We start from the raw sequence: 6,664 nt of genomic DNA, 5'->3' as shown, positions 1-6,664 counted from the left end.
GAATCGCTCCAAATGTGGACCCTAACTCCCTGACCAGGGATCGAACTTGTGCCCCCTGCATTGGAAGCAGAAAATATTAACCACCCATTATTAACCACTGGACCGACAGGAAAACCCCTCCCTTGTTACATTTAACATTTGCAACCAAAATCGGAACAGGATGAGAGTTCCCATTTCATCAGAACAGGAACTTTGGACCAGTTTTCTACTGCCCTCAGGGGGCTGTCTGCTTTTCCAAACAGGCAGAAGAAGAGGGAACATCTTTCTCACCTGAGATACTGTTCACTAGGAATTGTCAATGAGGAGGATCTCCAATCTCAAGGCCAAGCCCCAGAATGCCATTAAATAGCAGGAAGCAGAAAGAGCAAACTCCAACTCAGAATATGTGAAAGAAAAAGGCCATGAGAAGTTTTAAGTGTCTGCCTCCAAAATTCACAAAGAGCCAAAACCAAGTTATTTCGTGTTCTCAGGATACACCTCTGCTCTTACCTCTTCTTCCAACCAGATTTCTCTGGAAGCTCTTTTAAATTTGGTCCTTCTCCAAAGTAGCTCCAAATTCAGAAAAGAACTTTTGGGAAATTTTGCATCTGTGTCATCTTTGAGGGCTTCCCAGGTGGCGCTAGTGGTTGAAAAAAAAAAAAAAACAAACACCAGTGCAGGAGACATAAGAGAGGTGGGTTCAGTCCCTGGGTCCGGAAGATCCCCTGGAGAAGGAAATGGCAACCCACTCCAATATTCTTGCCTGGAGAATCCCATGGCCAGAGGAGCCTGGCGGGCTATGGTCCACAGGGTCGCAAAGAGTCGGGCTGGACTGAAGCGGCTTAGCTCAGCGCAGCACCGCACAGATCTTTGATGCACCCCAGAAAGCCGCTAGGTGGCGCCAATGAATCTTTTCCCATAACCAATGACGACTCACACAGAGGTGATGCTAGGATAACCTGGGTGTAACTGCTAGGTCCCCAAATATCTCAGTGTATCTTAATAATCTTGTGAGAGGTTTCTATTGTTAGATCCAGAATGTGGGGGAAAGCTGCCAAGAAAAGCAGAAGATCATCCTTCGCCCTGGGTTGGGGGGGTGGGGGTGGGGCCTCTGTAAATATCCCGGTCAATTTTATTCAACTTCTTATTTGTGTACTTTAGCATCTGGGCGTACCTTCTCACAATGGCTAAAGGAATGTCTAGAACAAAGGCAGACTGGATCACTATCAACGAAGGGCTTAGTTCAAACTCGTGGAATGCCCTTTACTATGAATAGTGACCAGGGCATGGATATGGCTGGATTATAAAGCCTTACAGATCTAAAACAACTATGATGAAATCCAATCCAAATTACTGCGGAAGTGTCCCAAGTTGAGGAATGATCTGGCAGGCAAAGGGGAACTTCACCCCCTTCCACCACTAAAACTAGAGTTTCCAGAAGTGCGTCCAGGCCAGGAAATACCCATCAACCCAATTCCCAGGCAATCCCCAGATGGTTGTCCAGATGGAAAGGTCTGGCAGGACAAGATAGAGCCCACCCTCAGTCAGATGTTGATCAAAACCTTAAGCAGGCTGGAGAGTGCCCAGCAGCTGAATTCACCCCCCTCCCCCCAATTCTTGTCCAGGTTGAGGACTGGCTGTGAGGAGAATCCCACTGCATTTCCTCGGGGACAGCTAGGTACCAGTCAGAGGCGACCCCTCCACCCCCACCCCTTTCCGCATTCCTGAGAAGAATGCGCAGGCTGAGCTCAGTGGCCAAGGGAATGTCCTCCTCCTGTCCCCACTTTTCCTGTCCCAGAAAGTCGGCGAGGAGGTAAATGTAAAAGACCACCTTTTTAGATTTCTCCAAGACTGCTGACTAAATAAAACAGTGTTAACAATGCCATGTGGGGTATAGAGCGTAAGTATTAGCAAAACACAGGATACCAATGGCAAATCCCAAAGTGGCAAAAGGAGTTATATACGGTGACATTCCTACATTGTTTATACACTGACATTCCTACACAGTTTATACATGGGGACATGCCTACATTGTATGTGAAGTGTTACAGATGAACTCATGACCAACTGTAACAAACTGAGGATACACAATGTAATCCTTAGTGTGCGGTGTGGGCTCAGTCATATCAGACTCTGCAATCCCATGGACTGTAGCCCACCAGGCTCCTCTGTCCATGGAATTTTCTAGGCGAGAATACTGGAGTGGGTTGCCATTTCCTACTCTAGGCGATCTTCCTGACCCCAGGGATCAAACCTAGGTCTCCTGCATTGCAGGGGGTCCCCTGCATTGCAGGTGGATTCTTTATAGACTGCTCCACTAGGGAAGCCCATAGTCCTTAGAGCAACTACCAGAAAAAAAATATATATAGAGAGAGGCACAATTAGACATGAAATGGAATACCGAAAAGTTATACATTGCTAAATGATGTGCCTTAACCAAGGGAAGTTGAGTAGGTGTGACGTGTGTTACTTCTGGGTGGAAGCATTTGGGAACCAGGACTTGACTCTTAATGTTCTCTTTTCTTCTTCATGTTGATTTGGCACAATCCCAAAATGAAGTGCTGTGATTATGTGCAACTGTGATTCCCTCCAACCTGCACATACATGCTGACATCCACTGGACACACAACATAAGAAAGAAACCTTGTGGTAAACCTCTGAGATTTTTTTTTTTGCCTCTGAGATTTTTGATATTGGACGGATACCCTTGCCTTCCTGGAATAAAATCCATTTGGTCACTATGGATTATTTTTTCAATGTGCTGACAGATTCTGTTTGTAAATAATTTACTTATGGTTTCTTCATTGATATCTTTAAGTGAGATTGGGTTATGGTTTCTTCGTGTGTCTGTGTGTGTGTACATGTGAAGTGGGTAATCAGATTTTGATATTATACTTAGTACATAAACATAATTTAGATGATTTATTCTGTTCCTGCATTCTGAAAAAGTTTAAGGAACATTGGAACTATCTAGTCTTTAAAGGTTAATAGAATTCTATGCGCTTACCTGGACCTGGAGTTTTCTCTGAAGGGGCAGCTCTAGGGGTAACTTTCTTTAGTTCATCTATGGAAATAGGTTGGATGGGCTCTACATATCTCTATGAGGACCAATTACAATTTTCTAAAAAAATTGACTATTTCACCAAGGTTTTCAAATGTATTTGCTGACAGTTGTGCAAAGTAGTTATACTTTTTTTCTTGTTTTGTTTATTTATTACTTTGTGTATTTGTGTTTTCTCTATTCTTTCTAGTAGCTTAAAACTTTGTTGGTCTTTCCCTCGTAGGTTTTCTGGTTCTTCAGCTGTGTTTGTTTTTAATAACAGTTGATTTATTTTACCTTTTTGGGGGCCTGGCCACACCAGGCAGCTTGTGGGATCTTAGTTCTCCAACCAGGGATCGAACCCAGGACTCTTAGGCAGTGAGCATGCAGTGTCCCAACCACTGGGCCACCAGGGAATTCCCTGTTTTCTAATTATTCGGTTTCTTTTACCAACTTTTTAGTTCTATACATTGCTGTTAGAGTCTGATTCCATCTCATTTTTCTTTATTGTGTAAGTACTCATCTATTTTTCCTAGAGGCCAGATAATTTTTTTTTTTTTTAACTAGTATCTAGAGTTTGACATAATAGTTTTACTGGGCCTTTTCTTAAAGTTGACACTCCTGAGTCAGTTTTCCCAACTATGCCCACAGTGGGTCTTTATAGTATTTATATTTGGGGCCTTTTCCTTTCAGAGGGAGGAAAGTTTTACTGAATTACCATTTTAAGTATCAATTTTGTTCCTTTGTTTTCCTTCAATTCCTCTTCAATATAAAATTCAATACAGTTTAATTTTCAACTATATTCAATTTGATTCAATTTGTTTCCGCCTTTTCTTATCTATAATTTCTCCTATTTTCTTTCATTTGTTTTTCCTTTTATATCTTCTTAGTTGGATATCTTCATCCTGTGCATCTTGAGTTTAGGTTTCTGAGGTAATTTTTCCTTTTTATTCAGTTTCTTCACGGAGTCCTGTCAGTTCCCACTTCTCATCTACATCTACTCAAAGTTTTTCAGTTGTTTTGTGGTAGCCTCACACCTATATCAGCTTGTCTATTTAAAAAAAAAACATATTTAATTTGACTGTGCCTGGTCTTTATTGTGGCATGTGGGATCTGGTTCCCTGACGGAAGTTGAACCTGGGCCCGCTACATTGGGAGTGCAGAGTCTTAGCCACTGGACCACCAGGGAAGTCCCTGGCTTGTCTATTTTTAATTCATGTTGGAATGTTGCATTCCAGTTTTGCCTGTAGTGACTTTGGGGGGTGGGGGGGGGTGTATATATTTTATCTGATCAAAAGTTTGAATCTTTTGGGTTTTTTTTTTAACCATATCCTCTTAAGGATGCTGCAGTTTTATTAATGTTCATATCTGAGGATTTTAAGTTCACCTAAACCACATTAGCAGGAGGATATGGATAAGGGCAGGTCAAGGAAAGGGCTTTGGGGGATTACCACATTTCCCAGGGCTCGCCCTTCTGGTGCTATGGGGAGGGACAGACTCTTTACTATTGGGCACCTCTTAGCGGCTGAACCGGCGTCCCAGGTGGCGCTCAGTGATAGAGAACCCACCTGCCAGTGCAGGAGATGTAAGAGACGTGGGTTCGATCCTTGGGTCGGAAGATCCCCCGAAGAAGGGCATGACAACCCACCCCAGTATTCTTGCCTGGAGAATCTCATGGACAGAGGAGCCTAGATGGGGTCGCAGGGTTGGACACGACTAAAATGACTTAGCACAGTGACTGAACAAGACAAGACCTCTTTGTGGTCAGTCTTCCTCTGGTCCAGCCTTGCTTTAGTAAATATCAAATTGTAGGCCTTCTGTGCTTCCCTTCACACTACCTCTGGCTTCAGAGGCGCCTCTGTCACCCACAGCAGGGGTGCCTTTCCAAGACTGTCAGCTCTGGTCCAGGAGGCACCAGGACAGTTGGATCCCACGGGGCTCCCTGGGCCAGAGCAGATGAGTAAGGGGCAGAGAGAAGCGTGCCTGGGCCTCGGTGGGAGCTCCGAAACAGAATTTGAAGAGAGGAGAGGACTTCATGGGAGAAAGGGAAACAGAGTCTCTCTGTGCCACTTCCCAGGACTCAGCTGTCTTAGTCCACGGGTGATGCCCACCCTGGCCTCCCAGACCGTGGCTGCTCCCCAAGGTGAGGCCCCTGACCACCAAGCAGAGGAGTCACCAGAGGACAGAGGTTTGCTGGGCAAGAGGAAATCCTGGGGCTACCCTGGCTGGAGGAGGCTGACTGAGGGGAGGCAGTGGAAAGAATGAAGTGGGGGGTGGGTGGCTGAAGTCCCTGAAATCCCCAAGTTATCAGAATCCACTTGAGGAAATTATTCATCTGTTTTCCTACTGAGTTATATCCAGTAGCCTCTGCATATGTCTGCTTATACTACAGGAAGGACCCACAAGGGTTTTGAGGGCCAGAGAGGCCAGCAGAGAAAGCTAGAGAAAGATGAAGGAAGGATGTGGCTTCCAGCTCAGGGTCCTCCCTTCCTCCCAAGCACAGCCATTCTGGGGACCATCAACACTGTTCCCAGCATTTCAGGGAGCCCAGTCCTTGGGAGGAGTCCTAGGGAGAAGCTAGGAGTCCAGGTGTAACTGCCCAGCCTACAGTTCTCCTTTGCTCTGCCAAGGCACTGGATTTAGCCCAGAACCTAGAAGTACCAGACCCACCCTATTTCTGGATCTCATCATTCACAGCTCCCAAATACTGATCTCTCAAGGACCAGGCACTATTTATCTGCCGCTTTATGATTCTGTCAACCTGTGCTTTACACATTTTGAGGCTATTTTATGAGGGGCATAGAGGTTAGATTCAGGCTCTGTGTAACTTTTTCTGAATTGTTATAAAGTATTTTTCCTAGTAATACTTTCTGCCTAGCAGGTAAGTGTTCTAGTGTTCCTCTGCCTTCTTCTGTCCCTTTCATCTTTGTATCATGTTTTCAAAGCATCTTTTGCAAAGAGCTTGCAGCTATACATGTTTTCTAAAACTAACCTTATTTCTCGTTTTTCTTTTGACAGGCCTATTTACACTTATATTAACATACTTGAACTCATTTATACCACTTTGTTTTGTACTTTTAAAAAAGGAACTTATTTGGCTGCATTGGGTCTTAGTTGCAGTGGATGGCGTGGGCTTCTCTAGTACAGGCTTAAGTCTCCCCCACAGGATATGGGATCTTAGTTCCCCAACCAGGAATCAAATTTGAGTCCCCTGCATTGGATGGCAGTGGACCAGCGGGGAAGTCCCTATTTTATTCTTTTCATTAACTAGGCTACCTCTTCTCCCCACACCACCCACCTCCAAACTTTTCTTATACTATTAGACTTGGATTTATAGGCTCTGTTCATAATCTCTTTGAGGTTTCCCTTGCTGCATTAGTATTACCTATTCAGGGAGCTTATTCCAGGTTCCTTGCTCCATGAGAACCCAGGCTACATCTCTACTTAGGCATTTTAAAACATGTAGTCCCTACCCGTCCCGAGGGCTGATTTCTCTATCTGAAACTAAGGCTTGCCTCAGTGCCAACTCGGCTTACCAGTCTGGCTTTGATTTTCATGTTCATTTCCGATTTCCAAGCTTTTCCATGATATCTATAATTCTAAGGTTAGCATGACAACTTTTTAAAATTCTGCTTTATCCCACTT

The sequence above is a fragment of the Dama dama genome, chromosome 23 (genome assembly GCF_033118175.1).
Source record: "Dama dama isolate Ldn47 chromosome 23, ASM3311817v1, whole genome shotgun sequence".
NCBI classification, from domain to species: Eukaryota; Metazoa; Chordata; class Mammalia; order Artiodactyla; family Cervidae; genus Dama; species Dama dama.
Note: the sequence above shows the minus strand (reverse complement) of the source record.